This window comes from Pleurodeles waltl, chromosome 7 (assembly GCF_031143425.1).
Source record: "Pleurodeles waltl isolate 20211129_DDA chromosome 7, aPleWal1.hap1.20221129, whole genome shotgun sequence".
In the NCBI taxonomy this organism is placed as follows: Eukaryota; Metazoa; Chordata; class Amphibia; order Caudata; family Salamandridae; genus Pleurodeles; species Pleurodeles waltl.
This window is the reverse complement of record NC_090446.1, coordinates 1,499,304,323-1,499,320,423: the sequence shown is the minus strand read 5'-3', so window position 1 is coordinate 1,499,320,423 and position 16,101 is coordinate 1,499,304,323.

The following is a 16,101-nucleotide window of genomic DNA, read 5'->3' as shown; positions in this document are numbered from 1 at the left end:
CTACACTTGTTCTAATATACATTGCCAAGGATGTATGTCTCTACAACTCATACCATTACCGTGTGTGCCTTCACTAGCCGACATTCATCACACAACCTTTATCATAAATTAGCAATATAGACTGCTTTTCTGGATGACTACCTTCTAACCCAACTTTTATAATGTTCTCCTATTCTCCTTTTACTTATTCCTGCTTCTGAACCCTAAAATTACCCTTACCTTCCTTTACCAGAACCCAACCTCCACTTCACCCTAAAATAGACCATATCTCCCTTTACTCCCCCTAGCTCCCTTTACCTCTACCCACCTTAAAACCTAAAATTACCCTTACCACCATTTACCACTACCCACCCCTGGTAAAGACGTGTCATAATGGATACTTGGTGAAGGCTGTTTACTTGCTGCTACCAGTGCTTAATTTGAGCCGGTGGTTGCAGGTGAAGCCCCACCAGCACTCATTTCTAGGTTTTACCTATACAACGCATTTGCTGTGCTGTGAAACATATTGATTACAATTCAGTGGGCTTATAACCCGCTCACAGCATACCATTAGTTGTTTTCGTTGTCATTTTCATTTGCAGTTTTTGGATTTGTTAGCTCCTGTATTCTTCCCTTCCTTTCTTGTGTTAGCGCCTTCCTGGAGTATGGAACAAGTATGTGTTCTTCTACCTCTTTGTTCTTTGTTGTCTTTTTTGCAGTGCACTTTTTTTATTTTAAAAGGGTTTTGGTATTATTCCTGGACATGCAATATGCTTTCCTACTTTTACTACAAGCATACAGCTTTTTATTTATTTTCCATTCACAATATCTGCTGTCTCTTTTGACACTTTAATTACTTACATCTCGAACTGTACTACTTTACGCCACTCCACTCTACACCACTTTGATCTGTTCTTTTACAAATTAAGCTGCCACAGTTTCAAAATGTGTTGCACTCTGTGTAAGACAGACTTCATGCAGGATAAGATCGCCACAAAATGTGCAAAAATATTCAGCATTTAAATGATTACAATGTATCCAATGGTAATAGGAGAGGATGGTGATGGGAGATGAGGGAGAGGTGGTAGAGATTACATTTTACTAATACATTAGTGGCATAGAAGTCAGCATATGGTGGTTTATAATCTTCATGATTAACCCCTTCGCTGCCAGGCCTTTTCCCCCTCCTGTGCCGAGCCTTTTTTTGGCTATTTGGAGCAGTTCGCGCTTAGGCCCTCATAACTTTTAGTTCACATAAGCTACCCATGCCAAATTTGCGTCCTTTTTTTCCAACATCCTAGGGATTCTAGAGGTACCCAGACTTTGTGGGTTCCCCAGAAGGAGGCCAAGAAATTAGCCAAAAAACAGTGAAAATTTCATTTTTTTTAAAAAAATTGGAAAAATGGGCTGCAGAAGAAGGCTTGTGGTTTTTTCCCTGAAAAGGGCATCAACAAAGGGTTTGCGGTGATAAAATCACCAGCTTCCCAGCTTTCAGGAACAGGCAGACTTGAATCAGAAAACCCAATTTTTCAACCCAATTTTGGCATTTTACTGGGACATACCCCATTTTTACGATTTTTTGTGCTTTCAGCCTCCTTCCAGTCAGTGACAGAAATGGGCATGAAACAAACGCTGGATCTCATAAACCGCAACATTTCTGAAAAGTAGACAAAATTCTGAATTCAGCAAGGGGTAATTTGTGTAGATCCTACAAGAGTTTCCTACAGAAAATAGCAACTGAAAAAGAAAAATATTGAAATTGAGGTGAAAAAAACATCAATTTTTCTCTAAGTTTTACTCTGTAACTTTTTCCTGCAATGTCAGATTTTCGAAAGCAATATACCGTTACGTCTGCTGGACTCTTCTGGTTGCGGGGATATATAGGGCTTGTAGGTTCATCAAGAACTCTAGGTACCCAGAGCCAATAAATGACCTGCACCCTGCAGTGGGTTTTCATTCTATGCCGGGTATACAGCAATTCATTTGCTGAAATATAAAGAGTAAAAAATAGCTATCAAGAAAACCTTTGTATTTCCAAAATGGGTACAAGATAAGGTGTTGAGAAGCAGTGGTTATTTGCACATCTCTGAATTCCGGGGTGCCCATACTAGCATGTGAATTACAGGGCATTTCTCAAATAGACGTCTTTTTTACACACTGTCTTACATTTGGAAGGGAAAAATGTAGAGAAAGACAAGGGGCAATAACACTTGTTTTGCTATTCTATGTTCCCCCAAGTCTCCCGATAAAAATGATACCTCACTTGTGTGGGTAGGCCTAGCGCCCGCGACAGGAAACGCACCAAAGCGCAACGTGGACACATCACAGAAAACAGACCTGTTTTTAGCAAAGTGCCTACCTGTAGATTTTGGCCTCTAGCTCAGCCGCCACCTAGGGAAACCTACCAAACCTGTGCATTTCTGAAAACTAGAGACCTAGGGGAATCCAAGATGGGGTGATTTGTGTGGCTCGGACCAGGTTCTGTTACCCAGAATCCTTTGCAAACCTCAAAATTTGGCTAAAAAAACACATGTTCCTCACATTTCTGTGGCAGAAAGTTCTGCAATCTGAGAGGAGCCACAAATTTCCTTCCACCCAGCGTTCCCCCACGTCTCCCGATAAAAATGATACCTCACTTGTGTGGGTAGGCCTAGCGCCCGCGACAGGAAACACCCCAAAGCGCAATGTGGACACATCACAGAAAACAGACCTGTTTTTAGCAAAGTGCCTACCTGTAGATTTTGGCCTCTAGCTCAGCCGCCACCTAGGGAAACCTACCAAACCTGTGCATTTCTGAAAACTAGAGACCTAGGGGAATCCAAGATGGGGTGATTTGTGTGGCTCGGACCAGGTTCTGTTACCCAGAATCCTTTGCAAAGCTCAAAAATTGGCTAAAAAAACACATGTTCCTCACATTTCTGTGGCAGAAAGTGCTGGAATCTGAGAGGAGCCACAAATGTCCTTCCACCCAGCGTTCCCCCACGTCTCCCGATAAAAATGATACCTCACTTGTGTGGGTAGGCCTAGCGCCCGCGACAGGAAACGCCCCAAAGCGCAACGTGGACACATCACAGAAAACAGACCTGTTTTTAGCAAAGTGCCTACCTGTAGATTTTGGCCTCTAGCTCAGCCGCCACCTAGGGAAACCTACCAAATCTGTGCATTTCTGAAAACTAGAGACCTAGGGGAATCCAAGATGGGGTGATTTGTGTGGCTCGGACCAGGTTCTGTTACCCAGAATCCTTTGCAAACCTCAAAATTTGGCTAAAAAAACACATGTTCCTCACATTTCTGTGGCAGAAAGTTCTGGAATCTGAGAGGAGCCACAAATTTCCTTCCACCCAGCGTTCCCCCACGTCTCCCGATAAAAATGATACCTCACTTGTGTGGGTAGGCCTAGCGCCCGCGACAGGAAACACCCCAAAGCGCAATGTGGACACATCACAGAAAACAGACCTGTTTTTAGCAAAGTGCCTACCTGTAGATTTTGGCCTCTAGCTCAGCCGCCACCTAGGGAAACCTACCAAACCTGTGCATTTCTAAAAACTAGAGACCTAGGGGAATCCAAGATGGGGTGATTTGTGTGGCTCGGACCAGGTTCTGTTACCCAGAATCCTTTGCAAAGCTCAAAAATTGGCTAAAAAAACACATGTTCGTCACATTTCTGTGGCAGAAAGTTCTGGAATCTGAGAGGAGCCACAAATTTCCTTCCACCCAGCGTTCCCCCACGTCTCCAGATAAAAATGATACCTCACTTGTGTGGGTAGGCCTAGCGCCCGCGACAGGAAACGCCCCAAAGCGCAACGTGGACACCACCAAAATTTTGGAAGAAAACAGAGGTGTTTTTTGCGAAGTGACTACCTGTAGATTTTGGCCTCTAGCTCAGCCGCCACCTAGGGAAACCTACCAAACCTGTACATTTCTGAAAACTAGAGACCTAGGGGAATCCAAGGAGGGGTGACTGGCGGGGCTCGGACCAGGTTCTGTTACCCAGAATCCTTTGCAAAGCTCAAAAATTGGCTAAAAAAACACATGTTCCTCACATTTCTGTGGCAGAAAGTTCTGGAATCTGGGAGGAGCCACAAATTTCCTTCCACCCAGCGTTCCCCCAAGTCTCCCGATAAAAATGATACCTCACTTGCGTGGGTAGGCCTAGCGCCCGCGACAGGAAACGCCCCAAAGCGCAACGTGGACACCACCAAAATTTTGGAAGAAAACAGAGGTGTTTTTTGCGAAGTGACTACCTGTAGATTTTGGCCTCTAGCTCAGCCGGCACCTAGGGAAACCTACCAAACCTGTACATTTCTGAAAACTAGAGACCTAGGGGAATCCAAGGAGGGGTGACTGGCGGGGCTCGGACCAGGTTCTGTTACCCAGAATCCTTTGCAAAGCTCAAAAATTGGCTAAAAAAACACATGTTCCTCACATTTCTGTGGCAGAAAGTTCTGGAATCCGAGAGGAGCCACAAATTTCCTTCCACCCAGCGTTCCCCCACGTCTCCCGATAAAAATGATACCTCACTTGTGTGGGTAGGCCTAGCGCCCGCGACAGGAAACGCCCCAAAGCGCAACGTGGACACATCACAGAAAACAGACCTGTTTTTAGCAAAGTGCCTACCTGTAGATTTTGGCCTGTAGCTCAGCCGCCACCTAGGGAAACCTACCAAACCTGTGCATTTCTGAAAACTAGAGACCTAGGGGAATCCAAGGAGGGGTGACTGGCGGGGCTCGGACCAGGTTCTGTTACCCAGAATCCTTTGCAAAGCTCAAAAATTGGCTAAAAAAACACATGTTCCTCACATTTCTGTGGCAGAAAGTTCTGGAATCCGAGAGGAGCCACAAATTTCCTTCCACCCAGCGTTCCCCCACGTCTCCCGATAAAAATGATACCTCACTTGTGTGGGTAGGCCTAGCGCCCGCGACAGGAAAGGCCCCAAAGCGCAACGTGGACACATCACAGAAAACAGACCTGTTTTTAGCAAAGTGCCTACCTGTAGATTTTGGCCTCTAGCTCAGCCGCCACCTAGGGAAACCTACCAAACCTGTGCATTTCTGAAAACTAGAGACCTAGGGGAATCCAAGGAGGGGTGACTGGCGGGGCTCGGACCAGGTTCTGTTACCCAGAATCCTTTGCAAACCTCATATTTTGGCTAAAAAAACGCATTTTCCTCACATTTGAGTGACAGAAAGTTCTGGAATCTGAGAGGAGCCACAAATTTCCTTCCACCCAGCGTTCCCCCAAGTCTCCCGATAAAAATGATACCTCACTTGCGTGGGTAGGCCTAGCGCCCGCGACAGGAAACGCCCCAAAGCGCAACGTGGACACCACCAAAATTTTGGAAGAAAACAGAGGTGTTTTTTGCGAAGTGACTACCTGTAGATTTTGGCCTCTAGCTCAGCCGGCACCTAGGGAAACCTACCAAACCTGTACATTTCTGAAAACTAGAGACCTAGGGGAATCCAAGGAGGGGTGACTGGCGGGGCTCGGACCAGGTTCTGTTACCCAGAATCCTTTGCAAAGCTCAAAAATTGGCTAAAAAAACACATGTTCCTCACATTTCTGTGGCAGAAAGTTCTGGAATCTGAGAGGAGCCACAAATTTCCTTCCACCCAGCGTTCCCCCACGTCTCCCGATAAAAATGATACCTCACTTGTGTGGGTAGGCCTAGCGCCCGCGACAGGAAACGCCCCAAAGCGCAACGTGGACACATCACAGAAAACAGACCTGTTTTTAGCAAAGTGCCTACCTGTAGATTTTGGCCTCTAGCTCAGCCGCCACCTAGGGAAACCTACCAAACCTGTGCATTTCTGAAAACTAGAGACCTAGGGGAATCCAAGGAGGGGTGACTGGCGGGGCTCGGACCAGGTTCTGTTACCCAGAATCCTTTGCAAAGCTCAAAAATTGGCTAAAAAAACACATGTTCCTCACATTTCTGTGGCAGAAAGTTCTGGAATCTTGGATTAGCCACAAATTTCCTTCCACCCAGCGTTCCCCCAAGTCTCCCGATAAAAATGATACCTCACTTGCGTGGGTAGGCCTAGCGCCCGCGACAGGAAACGCCCCAAAGCGCAACGTGGACACCACCAAAATTTTGGAAGAAAACAGACCTGTTTTTAGCGAAGTGCCTACCTGTAGATTTTGGCCTGTAGCTCAGCCGCCACCTAGGGAAACCTACCAAACCTGTGCATTTCTGAAAACTAGAGACCTAGGGGAATCCAAGGAGGGGTGACTGGCGGGGCTCGGACCAGGTTCTGTTACCCAGAATCCTTTGCAAAGCTCAAAAATTGGCTAAAAAAACACATGTTCCTCACATTTCTGTGGCAGAAAGTTCTGGAATCTGGGAGGAGCCACAAATTTCCTTCCACCCAGCGTTCCCTCAAGTCTCCCGATAAAAATGATACCTCACTTGCGTGGGTAGGCCTAGCGCCCGCGACAGGAAACGCCCCAAAGCGCAACGTGGACACCACCAAAATTTTGGAAGAAAACAGACCTGTTTTTAGCGAAGTGCCTACCTGTAGATTTTGGCCTGTAGCTCAGCCGCCACCTAGGGAAACCTACCAAACCTGTGCATTTCTGAAAACTAGAGACCTAGGGGAATCCAAGGAGGGGTGACTGGCGGGGCTCGGACCAGGTTCTGTTACCCAGAATCCTTTGCAAAGCTCAAAAATTGGCTAAAAAAACACATGTTCCTCACATTTCTGTGGCAGAAAGTTCTGGAATCTGGGAGGAGCCACAAATTTCCTTCCACCCAGCGTTCCCCCAAGTCTCCCGATAAAAATGATACCTCACTTGCGTGGGTAGGCCTAGCGCCCGCGACAGGAAACGCCCCAAAGCGCAACGTGGACACCACCAAAATTTTGGAAGAAAACAGACCTGTTTTTAGCGAAGTGCCTACCTGTAGATTTTGGCCTGTAGCTCAGCCGCCACCTAGGGAAACCTACCAAACCTGTGCATTTCTGAAAACTAGAGACCTAGGGGAATCCAAGGAGGGGTGACTGGCGGGGCTCGGACCAGGTTCTGTTACCCAGAATCCTTTGCAAAGCTCAAAAATTGGCTATAAAAACACATGTTCCTCACATTTCTGTGGCAGAAAGTTCTGGAATCTGGGAGGAGCCACAAATTTCCTTCCACCCAGCGTTCCCCCAAGTCTCCCGATAAAAATGATACCTCACTTGCGTGGGTAGGCCTAGCGCCCGCGACAGGAAACGCCCCAAAGCGCAACGTGGACACCACCAAAATTTTGCAAGAAAACAGACCTGTTTTTAGCGAAGTGCCTACCTGTAGATTTTGGCCTGTAGCTCAGCCGCCACCTAGGGAAACCTACCAAACCTGTGCATTTCTGAAAACTAGAGACCTAGGGGAATCCAAGAAGGGGTGACTGGCGGGGCTCGGACCAGGTTCTGTTACCCAGAATCCTTTGCAAAGCTCAAAAATTGGCTAAAAAAACACATGTTCCTCACATTTCTGTGGCAGAAAGTTCTGGAATCTGAGAGGAGCCACAAATTTCCTTCCACCCAGCGTTCCCCCACGTCTCCCGATAAAAATGATACCTCACTTGTGTGGGTAGGCCTAGCGCCCGCGACAGGAAACGCCCCAAAGCGCAACGTGGACACATCACAGAAAACAGACCTGTTTTTAGCAAAGTGCCTACCTGTAGATTTTGGCCTGTAGCTCAGCCGCCACCTAGGGAAACCTACCAAACCTGTGCATTTCTGAAAACTAGAGACCTAGGGGAATCCAAGGAGGGGTGACTGGCGGGGCTCAGACCAGGTTCTGTTACCCAGAATCCTTTGCAAAGCTCAAAAATTGGCTAAAAAAACACATGTTCCTCACATTTCTGTGGCAGAAAGTTCTGGAATCTGGGAGGAGCCACAAATTTCCTTCCACCCAGCGTTCCCCCAAGTCTCCCGATAAAAATGATACCTCACTTGCGTGGGTAGGCCTAGCGCCCGCAACAGGAAACGCCCCAAAGCGCAACGTGGACACCACCAAAATTTTGGAAGAAAACAGAGGTGTTTTTTGCGAAGTGACTACCTGTAGATTTTGGCCTCTAGCTCAGCCGGCACCTAGGGAAACCTACCAAACCTGTACATTTCTGAAAACTAGAGACCTAGGGGAATCCAAGGAGGGGTGACTGGCGGGGCTCGGACCAGGTTCTGTTACCCAGAATCCTTTGCAAAGCTCAAAAATTGGCTAAAAAAACACATGTTCCTCACATTTCTGTGGCAGAAAGTTCTGGAATCTGAGAGGAGCCACAAATTTCCTTCCACCCAGCGTTCCCCCACGTCTCCCGATAAAAATGATACCTCACTTGTGTGGGTAGGCCTAGCGCCCGCGACAGGAAACGCCCCAAAGCGCAACGTGGACACATCACAGAAAACAGACCTGTTTTTAGCAAAGTGCCTACCTGTAGATTTTGGCCTGTAGCTCAGCCGCCACCTAGGGAAACCTACCAAACCTGTGCATTTCTGAAAACTAGAGACCTAGGGGAATCCAAGATGGGGTGATTTGTGTGGCTCGGACCAGGTTCTGTTACCCAGAATCCTTTGCAAACCTCAAAATTTGGCTAAAAAAACACATGTTCCTCACATTTCTGTGGCAGAAAGTTCTGGAATCTGAGAGGGGCCACAAATTTCCTTCCACCCAGCGTTCCCCCACGTCTCCCGATAAAAATGATACCTCACTTGTGTGGGTAGGCCTAGCGCCCGCGACAGGAAACGCCCCAAAGCGCAGCGTGGACACATCACATTTTTTCATTGAAAACAGTGCCTACCTGTAGTTTTTGGCCTGTAGCTCAGCCAGCACCTAGGGAAACCTACCAAACCTGTGCATTTCTGAAAACTAGAGACCTAGGGGAATCCAAGATGGGGTGACTTGAGGGGCTCTGACCAGGTTCTGTTACCCAGAATCCTTTCCAAACCTCAAATATTGGCTAAAAAAACGCATTTTTCACACATTTCGGTGACAGAAAGTTCTGGAATCTGAGTGGAGCCACAAATTTCCTTCCACCCAGCGTTCCCCCAAGTCTCCCGATAAAAATGATACCTCAGTTGTGTGGGTGGGCCAGGTGCCTCCAACAGAATAAGGCCCAAAACTTGTAGAGATACAGGGGATAGTACTGCGAGTTTATAAGGACATATTCTTTTATACATCTTTAGACTGACTCTGCTTTGGGGACCCACATACGTGAGGTGTCATTTTATTTGGGAGACTGAGGGGAACACTGGGGAGTAGGAATTTTGTGCTGGAGTGGTGATCGTACGAAGAAAAGTCAGGAAAATATGCTTTTTTTAAGCACATTTTGAGGTTTACAGAGGAGTCTGGGTAAGAAAATGTTGGGGGATCCACGCAAGCCACTCCTCCCTAGACTCCTTGGGGTGTCTAGTTTTAAAAAATGTCTGGGTTTGGTAGGTTTCCCTAGATGAAGGCCGCACACAGGACCAAAAACATAGGTGCCCTCTCCCCCCCCAAACACAGGTAGTTTTGTAATATATCGTTTTGATGTGCCCACATACGTCCGTGATGTGCCAAACACTAACATTTTGAAAAGAAACACACTTAGGTTATGTGAAAAAGACCCCTCACCCACCAACCAAGTTGGTGGCATGCTTCATCATCGGGGTCCCACCTGAGGCACCTAGCGTGTCATAGGTGTGCTGCGACGCCTGATTACAGCGGAGCAGGTTTGGTCATTTTTACCACACATACTGGTTGGATTTGGCACGAGGGTGAGTGATGGTTCAGTGGATCAAATTTTACTAACAAGAGCTTTCACAAAAATGAAAAGCACTGTTAGTAACTGAAAGGCAAAAAACTGAACCAATGACTCACAGCTCGTGAGCTGTAAAGCCGCGACAAGGCACCAACCGCTTTACAGTCCATTCACACAACTTTCATACATGACACACACAAGGCCATTCACACCGCCAGCCACGGGCCCAGCACATTACAACACTCACATCGACAGACAGCGCCACTCAAGGGCCCATCACTTACATACGCCCACATGCCTGATACAACAATCACACCAGCTGATGGGAGTGTGTGGACTGGTGTTTGGCTTGCAGTGTGTTGCAGTAGCCAACATCAAGTCAATATGTACAGTCTCAGCCAAGCCCCACTCCACACACAATGGCATCATATTTTTTTTTTTTTTAACAGAGGAACCCCTAACTAAGTAGAAAGAATTACAAAACAACAAACACAAAAGCTCTAACTAACAACATGACAGAAATGCTAACCATGAAACTAAACACATGAAAATACAAAACAGACATGAGTTTACACTCATGGTTGTTCCCAGAAATTCTTCTGGGTGTGGTAATTCTTAAAACAAGCACCGACACACAGCCCAGGCTTTGAAGGACAATCTGGGCAGTACATTCGAGTCTCCCTCCGGATACCTCTTCGAAAACACACTCTACATTTCTTAGCTGGAAAGTCTTTTTTGGGTGTGGGAGGAATGTGCTCAGCAAAGTGGCGATCTTTCAATCTAGCCACATCCTCCACCACTGCTTCTCTAGGAACTCTGGCCTGTTCCACCACAATAAGGCTCTCTATCACTGACTCCTGAAATTTCACAAATGTCATCTTTGAGTCTGGAGACCTATCCCTAAACACAATAAAAGCATTGAAGGTTGCTAAGTGGAAGAGGTGAAGTGCTAACTTCTTATACCAAACATAAGACTTACGAATAGCAGTATAAGGTTCCAACCTCTGGTCAACTCTATCTACACCTCCCATGTGCTTATTATCATCTAAAATGCACACAGGTTTGCGCACTTCAGCAACCTGGCCCCAAACAGTCACAGGGGAAGTACTCTCATCATGGATGGTACTTAGCATGTAGACATCCCTCTTGTCTGAAAATTTCAAAGCTAGCAGCTCCTCGTTCCGCAAGGCACAGCACTGTCCCCTCTCAAGTTTTTTACAGACAAGCTCCCTTGGATAGCCTTTCCGGTTAGAACGGATTGTGCCACAAGCAACTGTGTCCACTCTAAACAATTCCTTGAACAACTGCACACCAGTGTAGAAGTTATCTACATACAAATGGTGACCTTTGTTGAACAGTCGTCTACCAAGATCCCACACTATTTTCTCAGTAACTCCAAAAGTGGGAGGACAACCAGGGGGGTCAATATTGGAATCCCTACCAGTGTACACACGGAAACTATACACATATCCTGTCCTACTTTCAGACAGCATATACAATTTAATTCCATATCGTGCCCTTTTGCTAGGAATGTACTGGCTAAAAACCAAACGACCCTTGAAGAGGACCAAAGACTCGTCCACACTTATCTCTTTGCCTGGAACATAGACCTCCGAAAACCGATCTACAAAATGATCAAGGACAGGCCTAATCTTAAAAAGACGGTCAGAATCTGGGTGATCTCGTGGCAAGGCTAATGCATTGTCAACAAAATGCAGCATCCTAAGAAGAAGCAAATACCGATTACGACTCATGGTAGCTGGAAATATAGCTGTTGCCATCAAGGGACTAGTAGACCAATAAGAAGCCAGTGACGGCTTCCTTATCAACCCCATCAAAAAAGTCAAACCCAAAAACTTTTTTAGCTCCTCCAAATTTGTGGGAATCCACTGGGCAGCTCTAGAGTGTGGCCTAAGTCTAGCAGCGTTGTCCCTCAAATGCTGCTCCGCATACAAATTAGTCTGCTCAACAATCTCTTCCAAAAACACATCATCCATGAATAACTCAAAGAAATTGATAGGCATAAAGTTCTCTGTATTGGCGTTACACCCCGGGAGACCAGTAAAGGCAGGCAACTCTGGCTGCTCCATGTTTGGGGCAACCCAGACATCAGGTCTTCTAACGGGAAACCTTTCAGCCCCAGGTTGCTGCACTATTGGCACATCAATGTCCTCCTCTAAAACAGAACCTTCATCTGCACTGAGTGTGGCTTCATCATCAGAAGATTCCCCTCCAACAGAAACATCACTGCCAGAATCTCTGACTTCCTCCTCTGCCTCAGATGCAGAGTCCGTCTCATAGTCATGATCAGACTGTGACTCAAAAAGCATACCAACCACCTGCTGAGCGGTCATCCTGCGGCTAGCCATGATCTCTCCTGCTAAAATTAACTGGACAAATTCACCACCAACAACCAGCACTGTGTAAGACAAGTAACAAAGTGTAGCTTTGTTAGTAAGAGTTACAAACTCAAAAACTATACCGCTCACTTGCCTGAAAAAGCTTGATTCACCAGCAACTACACAGCAATCACCAATGATATCCCACTAAAAAGAAAGAAAGAAAGGCAAATTAGAAATAAGACAAAACAAATATCATTGTGCACAAACCTAAGGACAATTTCACACACAATCCTGCATTTAGTACACCCCCTACAAACATGTCATTCATGCATGGCAACAATACTCCTTTGGAGTAAATTGTTTTTACTTACCTAAAACATGCAACTGTGCAAACTGCAGGTCAACCACCGCCAAAACCGCAAGGAGCCACAGCAAATAAAGCAAAAGCTTTGAACTAGAACAAAAAGGAGGAATTTTTTTTTTATCACAAATGCAAAGACTTCTTCAGTTGACAAACACCCCACCATCAAACATTTTAGAAATTGGTGCCTAAGTGGATTCTGTCATAGGGGCAGATGGGCCTACTAAAAAAATAGGCCTGTCTGCCCCAAGGAAGCCAGAAAATACCTTTAGTACTGTGTCCCCATGGAGAGCGACCCTTGCCAAAGGGGACAGCCCTCAAACAAAAAAAAACAAAAAAAACACACACAGCACTATCCCTGGTGCCTAAGTGGCTTCTGCCCCCTTGGGGGCAGGTGGGCCTAAGAAAATAGGCCCATCTGCCCCCAGGGGGTGTAGAAATGGCCAACAGGTCAATGCCCCCCTTGGGGGGGCGCCCCGTGACCAAGGGGACGCCCCCCCACAAAAATAAACAAATTAAAAAAAATCCCTGGCGTTCTAGTGGTTTCTGCCCCCCTTGGGGGCAGATCAGCCTAAAAATAATAGGCTGATCTGTCTCCAAGGGGTGCAGAAATGGCCTGGGTACATGTGCCCCCAAAGTGGGGGGCGACCCTTGCCCAAGCCCCCCCCCATCCACTAACACACACACACACTATCCCTGGTGTCTACGTGGCTTCTGCCCCCATTGGGGGCAGGTGGGTCTAGAAAAATAGGCCCATCTGCCCCCAGGGGGGGCAGAAATGGCCAACAGGTCAATGCCCCCCTTGGGGGGGCGCCCCGTGCCCAAGGGGACGCCCCCCCACAAAAATAAACACATAAAAAAAAATCCCTGGCGTTCTAGTGGTTTCTGCCCCCCTTGGGGGCAGATCAGCCTAAAAATAATAGGCTGATCTGTCTCCAAGGGGTGCAGAAATGGCCTGGGTACATGTGCCCCCAAAGTGGGGGGCGACCCTTGCCCAAGCCCCCCCCATCCACTAACACACACACACACACACACACACTATCCCTGGTGTCTACGTGGCTTCTGCCCCCCTTGGGGGCAGGTGGGTCTAGAAAAATAGGCCCATCTGCCCCCAGGGGGGGCAGAAATGGCCAACAAGTCAATGCCCCCCTTGGGGGGGCGCCCCGTGCCCAAGGGGACACCCCCCCACAAAAATAAACACATAAAAAAAAATCCCTGGCGTTCTAGTGGTTTCTGCCCCCCTTGGGGGCAGATCAGCCTAAAAATAATAGGCTGATCTGTCTCCAAGGGGTGCAGAAATGGCCTGGGTACATGTGCCCCCAAAGTGGGGGGCGACCCTTGCCCAAGCCCCCCCCCATCCACTAACACACACACACACACACACACTATCCCTGGTGTCTACGTGGCTTCTGCCCCCCTTGGGGGCAGGTGGGTCTAGAAAAATAGGCCCATCTGCCCCCAGGGGGGGCAGAAATGGCCAACAGGTCAATGCCCCCCTTGGGGGGGCGCCCCGTGCCCGAGGGGACGCCCCCCCACAAAAATAAACACATAAAAAAAAATCCCTGGCGTTCTAGTGGTTTCTGCCCCCCTTGGGGGCAGATCAGCCTAAAAATAATAGGCTGATCTGTCTCCAAGGGGTGCAGAAATGGCCTGGGTACATGTGCCCCCAAAGTGGGGGGCGACCCTTGCCCAAGCCCCCCCCCAACCACTAACACACACACACACACACACTATCCCTGGTGTCTACGTGGCTTCTGCCCCCCTTGGGGGCAGGTGGGTCTAGAAAAATAGGCCCATCTGCCCCCAGGGGGGGCAGAAATGGCCAACAGGTCAATGCCCCCCTTGGGGGGGCGCCCCGTGCCCGAGGGGACGCCCCCCCACAAAAATAAACACATTAAAAAAAATCCCTGGCGTTCTAGTGGTTTCTGCCCCCCTTGGGGGAAGATCAGCCTAAAAATAATAGGCTGATCTGTCTCCAAGGGGTGCAGAAATGGCCTGGGTACATGTGCCCCCAAAGTGGGGGGCGACCCTTGCCCAAGCCCCCCCCCATCCACTAACACACACACACACACACACACTATCCCTGGTGTCTACGTGGCTTCTGCCCCCCTTGGGGGCAGGTGGGTCTAGAAAAATAGGCCCATCTGCCCCCAGGGGGGGCAGAAATGGCCAACAGGTCAATGCCCCCCTTGGGGGGGCGCCCCGTGCCCAAGGGGACACCCCCCCACAAAAATAAACACATAAAAAAAAATCCCTGGCGTTCTAGTGGTTTCTGCCCCCCTTGGGGGCAGATCAGCCTAAAAATAATAGGCTGATCTGTCTCCAAGGGGTGCAGAAATGGCCTGGGTACATGTGCCCCCAAAGTGGGGGGCGACCCTTGCCCAAGCCCCCCCCCATCCACTAACACACACACACACACACACTATCCCTGGTGTCTACGTGGCTTCTGCCCCCCTTGGGGGCAGGTGGGTCTAGAAAAATAGGCCCATCTGCCCCCAGGGGGGGCAGAAATGGCCAACAGGTCAATGCCCCCCTTGGGGGGGCGCCCCGTGCCCAAGGGGACGCCCCCCCACAAAAATAAACACATAAAAAAACATCCCTGGCGTTCTAGTGGTTTCTGCCCCCCTTGGGGCAGATCAACCTAAAAATAATAGGCTGATCTGCCCTCAAGGGGGGCAGAAATGGCCCTAAAAGACATGCCCCCCAAAGGGGAGCGACCCTTGCCCAAGGGGGCGCCCCCCCATCCACTACACACACAATCCCTGGTGCCTAAGTGGCATCTGCCCCCCTTGGGGGCAGATGGACCTAAAAAAAATAGGCCGATCTGCCCCCAAGGGGGGCAGAAATGGCCAGCAGTTCTCTGCCCCCTTGGGGGGGGCGCCCCTTGCCCAAGGGGGCACCCCCTCCCAACATACCTGCACAGAAAATATAAATCCCTGGTGATCCAGTGGTTTCTGCCCCCCTTGGGGGCAGATCCGCCTAAAAAGTAGGCCAATCTGCCCCCAAGGGGGGCAGAAATGGCCGTAACTAATTGCCCCCACAAGGGGAGCGACCCTTGCCCAAGGGGCCGATCCCCGCCAGCAAGAAACACGAGCAAACAACAAAAAAAACAAATCCCTGGTGTCTAGTGGGCATTCCTGCTGCCCGATCGCAATGCGATCGGGCAGCAGGAATGCTCAAAGAGACACCGGGGGAAAGGAAAAGCCTTTCCTTTCCCCCGGTGCCTCTTTAGCCCAAACCCCCCACCCACCGGGAAGAGGAACTCACCTCTTTCCTCGTCGCCGCACAGGAAGCAAATGGCTTCCTGTGCGGCGAAATCCCCATAATGAAGTCAGCGCGCGATCGCGCGCTGACGTCATTATGGGGGGGTGGGGGGGTCGGGGGTGGAAGGGGAAGGGCTTCCCCTTCCATCCCTGACTTTGGGGGGGTGGGGGGAAGCACACAGAGGGAGCGAGAGCGCTCCCTCTGGGCTGTGTGCCGAGGACGTAGTGGTTACGTCCTCGGCACAGCAGCACTGTGCCGCGGGACGTAACCACTACGTCCGCGGCACAGAAGGGGTTAACAGAGAACATTAACGAGATGTAAAAACGTGCACGGTTTGAAAAATGGCAAACATGGTGCCCTCCATTGTTTGGGCATCGTGTATTGCCAGGACAAATATTGTGCCTTCGTATTTAGCAGACTAATGATGTCTAATTTTGATAGAA